Consider the following 16,594-nt stretch of genomic DNA (forward strand, 5'->3'; position numbering starts at 1 on the left):
TGTATTAGCCGGCAAGTTTAGGCTTAGTTTTATATGTGTAACCCGTGTCCTTACAACTCGGACACATGAGAGTAGTGATTTTCCGCGTTTACATTCCCTAAAGTGAGGGTCCACTGGTTTGTCACTTGTCTAGATGGTTGGTGGTAAGATTGAAAGGTCACTTGGGCACATTACATAATATTTTGTTGGATTTGTTAGGGTGATTGTTCTTGCGAGTTAATAAATGATCTTAAACTCTATTTCGAAATTAAAATGATTTTGAACTTATGTTTAATTTCTTTTCGAAAACCTTGGTTGAATTATTATTTTATCCCTTGACTTTTGCCACATTTGACCTTTTGTTGAGTATTAGTTATTTATGCCTCTGGAGTTTACTCGAGGACGAGTAAAGGTCTAGCATGGGGGAATTTGTTAAGCGCATAATTTACTATATTTTATATACTTATTTCCCATAAATTTACTTATATTTTCAGCATTATATTTCATTTTAATAATAAATTACTTCCTAGAACATCTTACTGCGATTTATATAATTATTTGTAGGAAGGAGTTATTTTGATGCTGATATTAGCTACACAGCTAAGCGAGGCGATGAATAAAAGATGACAAAATAAATAAGGACTTCAAGCTTAGATTCAAAACCTCCAAGTCCACACAATAAAGACAAAGCAGTCCAAAATAAAATGAAAATCCATGAATTGAATAAAATGTTGACAAGGCCGTCATTTACAAATGATGAAATAAAGAAGCATATTCGTAGAAGTTGGTGCATTGAAACATCAAGTCTTGAAGCATTCAATTTGATGATGTTACATTGAAGGATTTTTAAGAGGAAAACGCATGCTAACATTTACATGGGTGAAGAGTTATTCTGATAAATACAACATGAAACATCTCAAATTAATTATTTAATTCATGAAACATTCATATTTTGAAGGAACTTCAAGCATTAATAGCATAAACTGTAGGAATAATTTTACATGTAATGTATTTACATTAATTAGTGATGTAAACGTACGTGTATTATTTAATTTAAAAACTCACATGATCACCAATATAAAGAAGGTGATTTGCATTTGAGAGGGGGGAGGGAGAACACAACAATAAGCAATAAAATAATTAGTTTCATATTAAATTCTATTTATTCTCTCATTATTCACATCAATTATCTTATTCATATTTTTACACTTTCATGCTATTATTTGACGACAAGCTCAAGGTTCTCAACTTGTCATTGCCATAGTTAATGCTATATTTATCTCCCTTATTTATCTCTTTTATATTTGTTTTATTTATTTATTTAAATATGTTATCTTCTATTATTAAAATTGTATTTTAGTTATAATTATGGATCGTGAGTAGTCTTTTGTCTAGGGCTCGGTGGAGCCTTAATATGGATTGGTCAATGTTATAATTTTCTAAACATTATTTAATGATTGTACTTAGGTTTGATAGGGTTGTGTTAAAGTATTAATTTATTGGTCATAATCTATATACGTAGCTCTTGATTAATACTACAATGAGAGTTGAGTTTAGTCCTTTCGAGTTAGCATATATATTGTGATTTAAATATAATTAATAATTACTTAGTGTAGATTGCAATGAGAGTTGAATTTCCACTTAGAGAACCCAAGTCAAAATTAGACCTCTCCTATGAGAATGGTGAGAGTTATACTTGAGACATTTTAATTTTGATCCTTAAAGCTCCTATATGAGTTATAAGACCCATGAGAATAGGATTATTTCACTATAGGAAGGCTTCTTATATCTCGAGAGAGAATAAGTATTGGTTTTAGTTTTCAGAATTAAAACCAGAAAATTAGTCTCACCTAAGTACACAATTAAATATGTTGTTCCTTCCAATAGTCTATATTGATCAATCTATGTTAATGGTGATATCGTTGTCCTAGAGCTTTTTATTATTGAATTAATTTTATTATCCAATTATTATATGTTATTTTTATTCTGTCATACCTTGCACATACACAAATATTATTTTGACATAGATAAATCAAATCTTAAATCGACTAGTACTCAACCTTCACTTCCCTGAGATCGACCCGTAAGTGCTACAACAGACACCGTTCACTTGCGGTAATTTATAACTGAACAACACCCATCTTCATCGATGTGATATATAAAAACATGAAAGCTTGCATTTTTCCTCAAAAGATCCGTCAACAAGATATCCTTAAATGTAAGATAAAGATCCAGAAAACCTCCATCAATCCTTTTTGAACATCGTGAAAAACTTCAAATCTTTCTACCACAAATCCCTCGGAAACATTCAACTTTTTATTCATTTGGCTTAAATATCTCCCAAAACATGCCTTTAGAGAAATTTGGTATAAAATTCAGGTTTTCCCAAATTTTGAAATATGTCTTCGGAGAGATTTGGTATAAAAATCATTTTTTGCCAAATTTTGAGGGATCTAAAGGTAAAGACATAATTCAATTCAATGAAAAAAGATTTTTAGACAGATGTTAATGTAAAGAATTGATTTTTATGGTGAGATAAGGGTGGTTTGGGGTTGAAGATGAAGTTTCCAGAGAAAGACAATCCAGATGTGAAGAGACCTCTTACATGATCAAAACGTAGTACACCCATCTTCATCGATGTGATATATAAAAACATAAAAGCTTGCATTTTTCCTCAAAATATCCGTCAACAAGATATCTTTAAATATAAGATAGAGATCCAGAAAACCTCCATCAATCCTTTTAGAACATCGCGAAAAACTTCAAATCTTTCTACCACAAATCCCTCTGAAACATTCAACTCTTTATTCATTTGGCTTAAAGATCTCCTAAAACATGCCTTTAGAGAGATTTGGTATAAAAATCAGGTTTTCCCAAATTTTGAAATATGTCTTCAAAGAGATTTGGTATAAAAATCATTTTTTGCCAAAACTTTGAGGGATCTAAAGGTAAAGTCATAATTCAATTGAATGAAAAAAGATTTTTAGACAGATGTTAATATAAAGAATTGATTTTTATGGTGAGATAAGGGTGGTTTGGGGTTGAAGATGAATTTTCGAGAGAAAGATAATCAAGATGTGTAGTCAACCGGTAGAGAGAAGAGAGGGAAGAACATTATGACAGAGATAAAGTAGGTATTAGGTTTCTCGGGTTTGAGAGAATGTGTCGACAATAATGATGGTTGGGTTGTATATATATATACACTAGTTCAAACGAATAATCCGTATAATGCACGGGTCAAGGCCTAATTACAAATAAATTTAGGTCATGAGTCATAATTAATTATTTCTTCTAAATATTCACGTATCTTATACGGAGTATCTTATATATATATATATATATATATATATATATATATATATATATATATATATATATATATATATATATATATATAGATTTAGGATCCGGTGAGAACGGTGAGAACGAACTAATCAGCCAATTATTAACAATGACACTACCAACCCACTAATAATATCACGACACTACCAACCCATACAAACACACTACCCCAAAACCCAAACCCAAATCTCATTCATCCCACCATCAGAATCCGGCGGCCACCACACCCATCGCCGACATCGACTCCGTCACACACCGCCGTTGAGAAGTCCACCGGCGTCGCTTCTACTGCGCATCCCATGTGCCCTCATTCCGCATTCCAAATATCTTGCTGTCGGAGCTCTGACGACGTCAGACTGCCGCACCACCGATGTACCCCTGCCGGAAAACTATCTAGAAAATGCCAGCGAAGCCTCATGTCTACAATCCAGCTTTCACTCTCTTCTTATGACCTCTATTTCGTTTATCCAGGCCCTACTTTTCGGCCTTGGATCTTCGGATTGATTGAAGCCATTTTCCCCATCTATATCTTCGTGATATTATTAGTGTGACTGATCGGAAATGATAGTCACCTGTCTTGATGAGAGTGAGATTAAAGCATCACACAACTCAACCCATATCTTTTATCTTCATCCAAACAACTAATACCCTCTACCACCACAACCACAACCAAAATTGAAGAAATAAAATCGATTCTCAAAAACCTCAATACACCAATTAATGCTCAACTAATTTGATGTTGAATGTTCTAATTTGCAAAAATTCCACTTCCAATTCAGATTCCGTCAACCAGACATTGAAAGTACGCAGGAGTGACGCCTGAGATGGGAAGTGACCGTCGTCGGAGCTACATGAAATTAGTGTATTTGGGTTCTATATTGATGTATCTCAAACCGATTTTGGTGTACCTAGAAATTAATTTTGTGTATCTAACCATTATTTTAGTGTATCTACCATTGATACACAAAATTAGTTAGTAGATACAGTAAAATAGTTAGTAGATACAATAAAAAGGGTTTGAAATACATCAATTTAATTAGAAACCAAATACAGTAATTGCATTTCACTCAAACTTTGTATTGATTTATAATGAAAATGAGAAGTGTTATTCGCGGACAGGAACCAAATAGACTCCAAATACCACTTTTGTCATGCGTCGGCGGCGCATAACTGACAACCAGACCAGATGCTGGCGCAACTCCGGCGACGGAAGATTCGTCATAATCGTTGCTCGCCGACGATAGCCAAATGTGAGGAGAGTAAGGGATGAGTGTTAATGAAATGGGTTTGAGATACTCAGGCGAAATTAACGGTAGAGATTGATGGTGGTAGTGTTCGATGGCGTTTGCTCGGGCGGTGGCCGGTCGTCCGATTGACGGTGGTGGCCAACAAATGTATGTGGTTGTGTATTGCGATTTGAGACAGGAAAAGGAGATCGAGGTTTGGGCTGGGTTTTTTTTTGAGATTTGCTTTTACGGACTATGTAAATAGAGTATGGATAATTAATTAAAGTGTGTTCTCACCGTTCTCACTGAATGATTGTTCTCACTGGATCCTACCTCTCTCTCTCTCTCTCTCTCTCTCTCTCTTTCTCTCTCTCTCTCTCTCTCTCTCTCTCTCTCTCTCTCTCTCTCTCTATATATATATATATATATATATATATATATATATATATATATATATATATATATATATATATATATATATATATAGTATAAAATCTGGGTTGAAACGCTGTGGATGCGCCACGTTGCGTATTCAGCCTTAATTACAGTATTAATTACAGCTAATTATTAAATATGAGCAAAATAAATTTGGTATAAATCTCAGCAAAGTTTTAATTATATATCAATAAATATTACGGTATTTATTAAATTATATTAAACCATTTAAGTTATGCGCAGATAATCATAACTAGTTTTCAGCAAGTGCAAATATGCATGGTTCTGTTTTTTAAGATGTTGATATAATAAAATGAAATAGAAATTCGCATAGTAAACTCTATGTTATATAGTGCTACTTTTTTGTTTTTGTTTTTTTTTTATGACGAGGGGATTGTGTCCCCCCCGAGCCCATGAATTCCCGCACCACCACATGGACCATGTAAGCCACCCCCTTTGGGGGCTGCAGTGGTCAAGTGATCATCGCCCCAGCAGGGAGTCAAACCCGAGACCTCTCAACTCTTGCATTTCTGCAAGTTTCAAGGTTTAACCCGGCTACCACTGGACTAACACCACTTGGTTTATATAGTGCTACTTATTTAAATGTAACTTATACATAATATAAAGTTTGAAATATACAAATACTACAAAAAAATAATGATATATAAATGTGTTAGATGAAATAAATAAATGTTCTAATATGAAATACATTTTCATAGGAATCCTAACTACATATTCTTGTCCGTCACCTTTCATCCTCAAACTACCTCTTTTATTTCTATCTACGCTTTAAAAGCTTGTTTTAAGCTCAATGTTATTTTTTATATAGTTAAATTTGTTTTCCGTCTCCATGCCGAGGATCAACCATGTTACAACCAAGTTCTTCTTATTTTCCCTCCCGGCTTAGCCATGCAAATTTAAAAATATATAGTTATTTGTTTTCATCTAGAAATAAATTACTTCTTACTTCGTCTTCTATAAGCTATACCTTTCTTTCTTTTTCCTTTAAAAAATAAATATATTACTACCTTTTAAATTTGTTTAAACTAAAAAAAATCGACTATTTTTAAATTTTGTAGGTATGACGATTTAAAAAAAGAAAAAAAAAAAGAAATATATAGATATGAGTCTAAAATTTAGTTTGACAAAACTTTAAAATGAGGGGGAAAATCCACTATTTTAAAATTTTGTATTAAACAAATTATATAAGCTATGAGTCTACAAAATTAATTTAGTGGATTTTTTTAGTTTAAACAAATTATAGTGCGTTTTTTTTTAGTTTAAAAAAATAGAAAAAATCATGTCAACTATATAATGGTTGAATAATGGGAGTTGGATTCAAATTGTTTTGTTGAACTTTTTTCTAATTTCTATAGCATGTTACTTTTACCCAAACAATTCAGGCGGTTACTTTTTCAAAGAAAAGAAATTGTACTTTGAATATGTTGCTTTAAAGATGACGTGGTTTAACCACAATTGATTAAATGTTTTTCTATTTATAAAGATAAGATTGTATTTCCCAGCATAGATGCATGCATGCTCACATAAAAGTAGTGGTTATGTTTAATACGTAGTATCCATATTTTTCAACACATCCATTGTATCCATAACATATCATATTCATACTCCATATATAATCCATAGTATTCAAAGTCTTATTAAAAATTTCACCCTGTAAATGTAGGATTTTTTTTCTAGTTCTTCATGATATCATACTTCTGATCTTCTTTTCGTTTTCATAGACAATATGCAAAAAAAATGTTAGAGACAATAATCTGAAAAAAAAATGTGAGTATTTCATTATGTTCAGTGTTCACACTTATCTCTGTCACATTCCAAATACGCGTTTATAATTGTTTTTAATAGTTTTGTTGTGGAAATTGTATATTTGAGTGAGAGTGAGTAATGGTCGAACAAGATGACATGTCGTCATATCTTATTTTCAGTAATCATTCGTTATGTTATCATGAGTATATGATGTCATGAACAGTAGTTGGGTTTCAACAGTGGTTTTGCGTTGTGCGACTATGAATCATACATTGCGATGAATCTGGGATATGACAGTTGTGTTGCATGTTTTGTGTTGGTAATTGCGGCCAGTAAAAGTATAGTCTCGTAGTTGCGTTCATGTATGTCTGCATAACTCAGTGTAGTAGTATAAGCGATGGTCGAGTTGGTGCATGTTGTGTTTTCGGAAATTCAATTAGTGGTTCTTCGATACTTGAGCGTGTAGTGTGTGTTGGACAATTGACGATGATGTTGTTTGATGGACAGTAGTCGGATAATACTTCTAGAGAGTTGTTGACCTGTGTCGGGTAAGTGGTGGTGTGACCTTGGGTTTTATCGTGTGGTTTTGGGGAGGATGAGTCGAACTTCGGGGACGAAGTTCTTTTTAAAGGGGGAAGACTGTAATACCCGTCCTTTTAGGGATCCGTTGACCAACGTTGACCGACCTTGGGGGCATGTGATAGCCTTTGGAAATTCGTGCAATAGATGTCTCGTGTCGTGATACACCTTGGGATGAGTGGTACTCGATCTAGTCGAGGCTACTCGATCGAGTAGCTTGGGTACTCGATCGAGTACGGGCCACTCGATCGAGTAGGTTGGTTACTCGATCGAGTAGCGTCTTTACAGCGAGGGTTTATAATCGTGTTTTCATAGAATCGCAAATCATTTCTGCCTCCTTCCTTCAGACCTAGATGCCGCCTTACCTCTTTTCCTTCACCATAATTCCTTCCATGGGAGCCTTTGAGGATGCTTGTGCCTTGGGGATAGGTTGCTTGAGTCGGGTAGCGGTCTTGACGCCGATGCGATGCGTAGGTATTTCATCATCATCATCTTTGTCGTTGTTGTTTCTTGTATGGTGGTAGCAATAGTAATAGGTGTTTGTACTGTTTGTATAGGGGTTTTGCTTGCTTGGTTGATGTCATGTGATTGAACAAGGAATCGTTGCGGTTGGTAAAGGTAGGTTTGCCTACTCAGTTTCTGTTGGTTGTTAGTGTGTCGGTTGTTGTATTTATTTTAGTGTCAGTGTGGTTTATTGAGTATAGTAATCGGTTGGTGTTGTGCTGTTTCATTGGTTGTTGTTGTGGTGCAGCTGATTGTGATTGATTGTCTATGGTTCTCGAGGTGCATCTTCGGCTGAGTGGAGTCACTTGCGGGAGTGGCTTCACGCCCTAATTTCGCCCTCTGTGGAACCCGCCACGGGAGGGGATATGCACATTAATGGGACAGGGTTATCGGTCAGTATGATGAGCGAGGCTTAGGTGGGAACAGCTGCGGTCCCCCACTGGCAGGGCTGGTCCAGTGGACAGTCGGTGACGGTGATTGATCGGAGATGTGGTGTATATATGTTTTGTGTACTTGTGTAGTGTCTGCGGTTGTTGATCTTCCGCCTCAGTACTGACCTTGTGTGGCTGTTTCTTGTTTGTTCTGTTGTGTCTGTCGTGATCCCTTATGGTGAGCAGCCATTCTTAGTAGGTGATGTCTTGGATTGTAGCTGGAGTCTTGGCGGGATGAGTCTTCATGAGTCATGTCAGGAGTAGTTTACACAGTATTGATGAGGGGTATCGTTTGTATCAGTAGTTTTGGTTTAATCACTTGTAAAATAATTATAAATGTTCTTTTATCGACTTTTGATGATTACTTTTCTCGGGCAACCGAGATGTTGATGTCCTTATATGCTAGGGAAGGTCTTGTTAAGGCTCCTTGTTATATGGGGGTGTCACAATAATACAACGTTATACGCAACACCATACACGACACTATACACAGTCAATTTGGCCTAGGAATCATGAACAAGAGAGTGGCCCACGGCTTACATGACTCACGGGCTTGGGTCACTCCTCGTAGTGCGTGCTTTCGCTTAATCTCATCGAATTAGATATTAGGTCACACATCAAATCATGAATTAAGAGAAATCGGACCATGTTGCTTTAAACAACATGCGATTTACTACGCTCTCACATGAAATTGGAGCACAACCATCTAACCAAACAAACTAAGGTTTTTCAAGAATTTTTGACTAGATAAAAAGTAAAACAAACTTAAAAATTATAACTCGATAAACAAACTATAAATTACAAGCTACAAAACAACGATGAATAAATGACATAAAAAACGAAGCAAAAACAACAAGAGACCCGACCAAGCACACGTCCTTAGACATATCGAGAACTTCTTATCTCCTAGGTTAGATTCATTAGATTAGATCGATTGCAAAATGAATTAGAAAACGAGTTAGGATGCAAGTTAGAAAACGATGTTGATCGATGTAAGAAGGTGTCACATGGGTGTGTATTCTAGATAGCCTAAAGGGTCATATAAGGTCAATATATTACAATATTAACACTTACTCGTCGAGTATTTATAGGAAGCTGCTAATCACGCACTCCTATGCTAGCGACAAATTAAGTGAAAAGGAAGATGCATTCAATTAGGTTATAGAATTGTGATCGATTTTATATGCACTGTCAAAGCCACCTAAAATGTCTAATTAGGTTATTAAATCGATCTAATGTCATCGAGTTGAATTATGAGTTAACAATCAGAAGTCGAGTTAACGTGCAAACGGTAAACGCGCGGACCAATGTCATTGTTCGCTTTATTAATGCACTACCCTGAACACAAGGATATGTAAACGAGCGAGGACAACCGCCACTGAGTAGTAAGCCCTTTTAAAATCCAGTCGACGCAGGTGTTCATGGTGGTACTTTTACTCATACTCGGACTAAACTAATTTCGATGTTAATATGTTAGACGATAAATAATAATAAACAATATATAAAAAACTAAAAAAAAACATAAAAAATAATGAAATAAAAGGGAGAGAATGAGGATATGATGCACCCTCAACCTACATGTATCGTTGACACCGTCTTGGGTCATAATCGATCGTAAATATTATTTCGAGGGGCCGTCGTTGACGAAGATTGAAACAATGAACACGTATTTTGTAAATCTGAACCGCGATTTTCAAACTGCAATTTCTCTATCGCTTCTCAAAGGAAATGTAATACCCGTCCTTTTAGGGACCCGTTGACCGACATTGACCGACCTTAGGACGTTGATCTAGACCTTGGGACACACCAAGAGGGATATCTTATGACATCTTAGTCTTTGCGAGTGTGGTACTCGATCTAGTCGAGTCTACTCGATCGAGTGGGTTGGGCACTCGATCGAGTACAGCAGGGATTTATAATCATGTTTTGGTGAAATCGCAAATCATTTCCGCCTCTTCCCAAAAACCTAAATATCGTCTCTCCTCCTTCCCTTCACCATAATTCCTTCCATGGAAGCCTTTGAGGATTCTTGTGCCGTAGGGATGGGTTGCTTGAGTCGGGTAGCGGTCTTGATGCCGGAATGATATGAGTAGGTATGTCATCATCATCATCGTTGTCGTTGTGTTTTCAGTTAAGGTTGCGGTAATAGTGATAGGTATTTGTGCTGTTTGTATAGGTGTATTGCTTGGTTGATTTGGTATCATGTGATCGAACGTGGAATCACTGCGTTTGGCTAAAGGTAGGTTCGCTTACTCAATACTGTTGGATGTCTAGTGTGTCTTAATATGAATTGGTTGATATCGTGTCGGCGTGAATTGATAGATTATGATAAGTGGTTGGTGATGTGTTGTTTCGTTTAACATAGTTGTGGTGCAACTGATTGTGAGTATCGTATATCTGTCTGTGATTTTCGGGGTGCGTCCCTGGCTGAGTGGGGTCACTTGCGGGAGTGACTTCACGCCCTTGATTCGCCTTTTGTGGAACCCGCCACAGAAGGGATGTGTACATTAATGGACATGGGTCTATCGTTCGATTTAAGGAGTGGGGCTTAGGTGGGAATGACTGCGGTCCCCCACTGGCAGGGCTGGTCCAGTGGACAGTTGGTGATGGTGATGGATTGGCAGTGATGTGGCTTGTGTGTGTTGTGTTGTATTTAGATTATGTCGGCAGATGTTGGAATGTTTACCTCAGTTACCGACCTTGTGTGGTTTTGTCTTCTTGTTTGTTTCTGTTTTGTCTGTCGTGATCCCTTATGGTGAGTAGTCAGTCTTAGCAGGTGATGTATTGGAAGATAGCAGGACGCTTGGCGGGATGAGTCTTTCACGAGTCACGACAGAAGTAGTTCACATAACTGATAGTGGGTTGAGTTGTATCTTTTGTACACCTTTAGTTTTGGTTTAATCGCGTGTAATAAATCTTAATATTTATTTTATCGACATTTGATGATTACTATCCTCGGGCAACCGAGATGGTAATGCCCTTATATGCTAGGGAAGGTCTTGTTAAGGCTCCTTGGTATATGGGGGTGTTACAAAGTGGTATCAGAGCAACGATTTTGGAACCTGTAACAAATGAGCCTAATGAACGTAGTGAGTCTAATAAAATGAACCCGGTGTATGTGTATTGGAGCCCCAGCTGATGTTAGATTTTGGGTGAGTAGGCGCCCTAATTTCAAAATCTTGGCCGCGTTATACATAAGCCAGTCAAAAAAAAATTAAAATATATATTAGATAAAAAAAACTAAAATATTTTATGAAAACAAACAATTTTTTTTACATATGTATGTAATTCGGTACGAGGTTAAAAAAATAATTGTTTTATGTAAATTATTTTTAAATGATGAAAAATAAAAATATTCGAATATTTTTGTACCCTTTTATTATTTTTTTTATATATTTTTTGTCATGAAAATCTTTTATTCTGACTTCTGATTTTAACACAACTACTCGTATTTAACAAAATATTTTGCAATTAATTTTTTTTTTCATAAATTTTACGGTAACAAATTTAAAAAATGTACTTTATATAAATATAATAAATTGTTTGTTTTCGTAAAATATTTATTTTTTTATCTAATATATATGCTATTTTTTTATTAATGTTTTTTACTTTTATTTTGTATTTTTCATTAAAAACATAACTATATTTAATTTTGTGATATGATAAATTGAATTTCTCGTGAGATTTTGACAAAAAGGGTTTAATTTCACTTATTATATAAGTTATGGGGCCTAATCAGTCCAATTGAAAGTTATTGGGGGTTAATTTCACAATTGCACAAAGTTATGGGGGTCAATCACCACTTCTCCGGTTTTTAATGTAATAAACAACCCTTACCATTTTAAGTAAATGCTATGAGTGAAAACTTACTACATGAAGTATGTCAATCATTTACTGCGATCATATATATTAAGGCCTTTTTAATAGGACTAACTGGCAAATTTACTGCTCTTAGGATTCGCTGAGGTGTATAGTAGGGAATGAGACCGTTACATCATCTATCTCTCTTATCTGAGTTTTTGGATGATCAGAAACAGAGAGAAGCACCACAATTTCAAGCACTGGAATAGGTAGATTTGCGCCCCCTTCCTCACAAAGGTCTGTAGTATCCATAATGCAGATTTTTTTTTTCTTTTTTTCTTTTTTGACAATATCAGGAGAATAACTTACAATGTTCTAGTAGCAACAACGTAAGCTACTCGACTAGGTAGCACCAGAAATTCGACAGTTAAATCTAGCACTACAAAGTCATACCTAATCAAAGCATAAATATTATGTAAAGCTAAGACTACCACATTAAGATAAGCTACTACCACATTAAGATAAGCTACATCCGCGACCATAGGATGAAGGAGGGCGGAGGAATGGGCACGAACAACCGAACCATCTTCAAAAGCACACTTGACATCCAGAAGATATCGATGCCAAAAAGCCGCAGAGTGACAATGACAAGGTGCACTTCCGCTCTTGCGAAAAGAACGAAGAAAGAAAAAGAGATGAGCGAGACGACGAAGTCTGCCATCGGCGGAGATAAAACTCCTACACCTTAGAAATCGAACCCTTTGACCATAGGACCAACACATCACGAAATCCTCCATGCACATAAGAAAGTCCCAAAGCAGTCCATTAACCAAAACCCAGACAAAAGAAACCAGAGAACGTCTTCTGGCGAAACCACTCTGAACATCACTGCTAAAATCCAACTCACCAAGGCGGAGGAGGGAGATGAAAACAGCACACACCGGATGTAAAGAAACTAAAAACCTTATTAACCCGTAGCTAAATATGAAACAGACTGACGCAACTAAAGCTAGGAAGATAAAAGTACAGACCATTTTTATTTGGAAAAACAGAAAATAAGGTGAACCAAGAACAAGCATCAATAAGTAGTGGAAACCACCGCATCCGACCTGACCAACAACACAGCCAAAATCCCAATTCTTCCCCTAGCACATCTCAAAAGGAAGACCCATTCACCATGACCTCACCCAACCTAAAAAACAACGGACTCAACGAACACAACTGTAGAAAGGTGACAAATCAGCAAGCACCAAAAAGACCAAAAAGGAGACCTATTTCACCAAGCGACTCCTCCCAGGACCACCGCCTTACATGAAAAGACCAACCTATGAAGACACAAGAGACACACATGAAAGAGGACCGATAGGTGGGGGAAATGGGGGGATCACCTATAGGTCCCAGAGAGACCCGATGAGCTATGCTCATAGACCAACACACAAGGACTAAGGACCAAATGGTGGGGGAAATGGGGGGATCACCACTCGGTCCCTAGCCGACCCGACAACACAACACGAAATCACCCCAACACCACCGGCACATAACTGACCGAAACAACGCGTTGGAAAAACCGACAACAAACGCAAGGCCCATCAAAACCAGACTGTGGGCCGAGTCGAGAAGCAACAGCAGAAGAACCCGACAAACAGTTTATTTTTTATTTTTAATTATATGAAATAGAATCCGATAAACAATCGGAAACTAGAGACTTACCAGGGGTGGGGGTTAAAAGGGGATCACCCCTGGGGAGCATGCAAGGTCACCGATGACAGGACAAGGAATCGGAATGGGCAGGAACCTCAAGGAAGCAGTGACAACAACCGATCATCCCGACACATCACATAATCAGGCCCGAGATCCGTCAGAAAAGCCAAAGTACAAAGGGGTGAGGTCAAAAAATGGGTCATAAAGTGGAGGAGATGAGAAGGATCGCCGGAGAAGGGCCTTGGGATGGACCCATCGCCGGCGATCGCGTAGGGGAAGAAGGGCGGCGTGTGTTGACAAAGGAGGCGGCGGATCAGATAGGGTTAGGATTTTTGTGTTTTTTGTGTGTTTTTTTAGAGAGAGAGTCAAAAGAGAGAGACTATTAAAGTCGCGTAATGTTTTTAGAATGCAGATTATTTGAGTAACGCTTATGTTTGAAAATGCGTTCAGCTCATCACTTTTATAGAATTTAGGCCAACAAACTCCAGCACCAAAAACAACACTGTCAGCATCCAACTCAGAGCACACTATGGACAAAGCCACCCGCACGTCATAGGCCGTTACTGATTTGTTAGGAATTAAAACCGGTGAAAGGTTTCACAAGCTTGCATTTGTGGAGTCGCCACCAATTTTTATGGAAAATTGAAACCGTTCGAATACTGCGCGTCATGTCAAGATACAAAGTACTGACATGAACACTAAGAAATTCGTTACCCTTAGCATTCTATATATGTCTAGAATGATTCTCATGATGCCAATAAACATGGATGTTCACAGAGATCTTGAGTAAGGGGTGAGGGTACGTATTATAAAACTCGTTTATTTGAGCACCTAATCCGACCCGCCTCTATAGCGACCTATACTAATGATCAAGGAAGTCGTTTATTTTTGATATTTCGTCAGTTATATGCATGCAATGCAACATCCAACGTTTTAATCCTAGCATGTGAACATTGGACTAAGTAGGTTGACAAGTAATTTAGTAATTAGACGGGTCGAAGTTGGAAATTATATTGATTACATATGAATATGCCAAGAAAATAAATCATACAAGAGCAATATGAAATTGCAATGAATAAATTACAATAAATAAATTACAATGAATAACTTGAGTATACGTCACAAGTGATGTGACTCATATTTGAGCACATTTAGTCCCCGGATTAACCTCGTTCCCATGCTTTCACTAGTAGAAAAACCCCCTACGGTGGCGGTTATAAATGACCTTTTGTGGCGGTTTTTAGAGATTTAGGGTGCGTCGTTTATCGCGGCGTCGTATAAACTTTACGGCGGTTATAGGTGGTTGTACAACCGCCATTATAGCTCTCCTATAGTGGCGGTTCTTATACAAAACCGCCATTATAGACTTATATAATACGACGGTTGTTAGACAAGAACCGCCACTGTAACTCATCTATAGTGGCGGTTATTGTAAGAAAACCGGCACCATAGGTATTTCAATACACACTTTAATTATCTATAGTGGCGGTCTTTAACTTAAGAACCGCCACCATTGATTATCTATAGTGGCGGTTTTACTTGAAAACCGTCACTATAGCTCGTGGCGTTTCTAACATAGAACCGCCGCCATAGATAGGTATTTTTTTTTAAAAAAAATTGCTACCTAAATTTCTGTAGCAACCTCCCATAAATTTAACAATCCAATATTGAATTGAACAAACAATACATACACAAGAATGCAACCAACTACCCAAAAACTTCCATATCATCCGGCAGAACAATAAGTCCATGTTCAAAAATTTTACATCGAAGTGTATAAATAATGACATACACATCTTATTTAATAGACTAATCAACATTTACATATACATTTGGTAGACTACACCTCTTTTACATTCTTTATCTCGTCAATTGACACTCTTACTCTTAAATCTGCAATGATACAATAAACAAAACCCATAGTAAGAAAATCAATCTAAGCATTATTAAATCAACGTCTAGCGTTACTAAAAATCAAACAATGAAAAAAAGGGTACCTATATAAATAAATATATATATAAAGAAAAAACAAGATAAAAAGCTCAAAAGTTTGAATTATAGCACCTTATACCACATATATTTCATGTCAGAATAAAATGAAAAATGAATTCCTTGTTGTAGCTTGGTTTCCGGCTTTCACTAATTTCACTAGAACAATGAATGAACTCAACAATCTGAAAAAAAAAATAGACAAATTAGAACAATTAACCGAAGGATGCTCACTTGGTAAAATTATATATTAAAACGGAAGGAAAAAGAGTAATTCAAATTCAGCGAGAACAAAAACTCCGGTCAAAATATGCAAGAATAAATCTTTGTCACCATTAGTATTTTGCTAATGTCACGTAAATAGGGCATACTCCTAATATTTACATTTCTATGAAAAATGAAACGAGGAAATTAAAAGAGCAAAATACAAGTTATTTATGTATACAAAAAAATTTCAAAACGACATGAGTTTGGAAGTTAATTCCATTATGTTAATTCCACTTAAATTCCACTTAAATAGGGAGATCATACCTAAGGAGTCGTTGTTTTCCTTATAGCATTTCTGGAAGAAAATTTACCAAGAAATACATTGATGATAGCTTACCTGCAGATAGTGGCACTCTCAAAGAATCAAATATATACAAACCATGAACCAAACAGTTCAGTATTATGGATGAATCCAAGTATGGATTATGAGTAAAAAATAAACAACACGGACAACAAACAATATGGAAGATATGTATAACTTCAAACCGAGGCACGAACACCTCGATGCCACCGCAAAAGTCAAATATCAAGATATGGTCTTAGTAAAAAAAAATCTCACATTATTATGCATGA

The sequence above is a fragment of the Silene latifolia genome, chromosome 11 (genome assembly GCF_048544455.1).
Source record: "Silene latifolia isolate original U9 population chromosome 11, ASM4854445v1, whole genome shotgun sequence".
NCBI classification, from domain to species: domain Eukaryota; kingdom Viridiplantae; phylum Streptophyta; class Magnoliopsida; order Caryophyllales; family Caryophyllaceae; genus Silene; species Silene latifolia.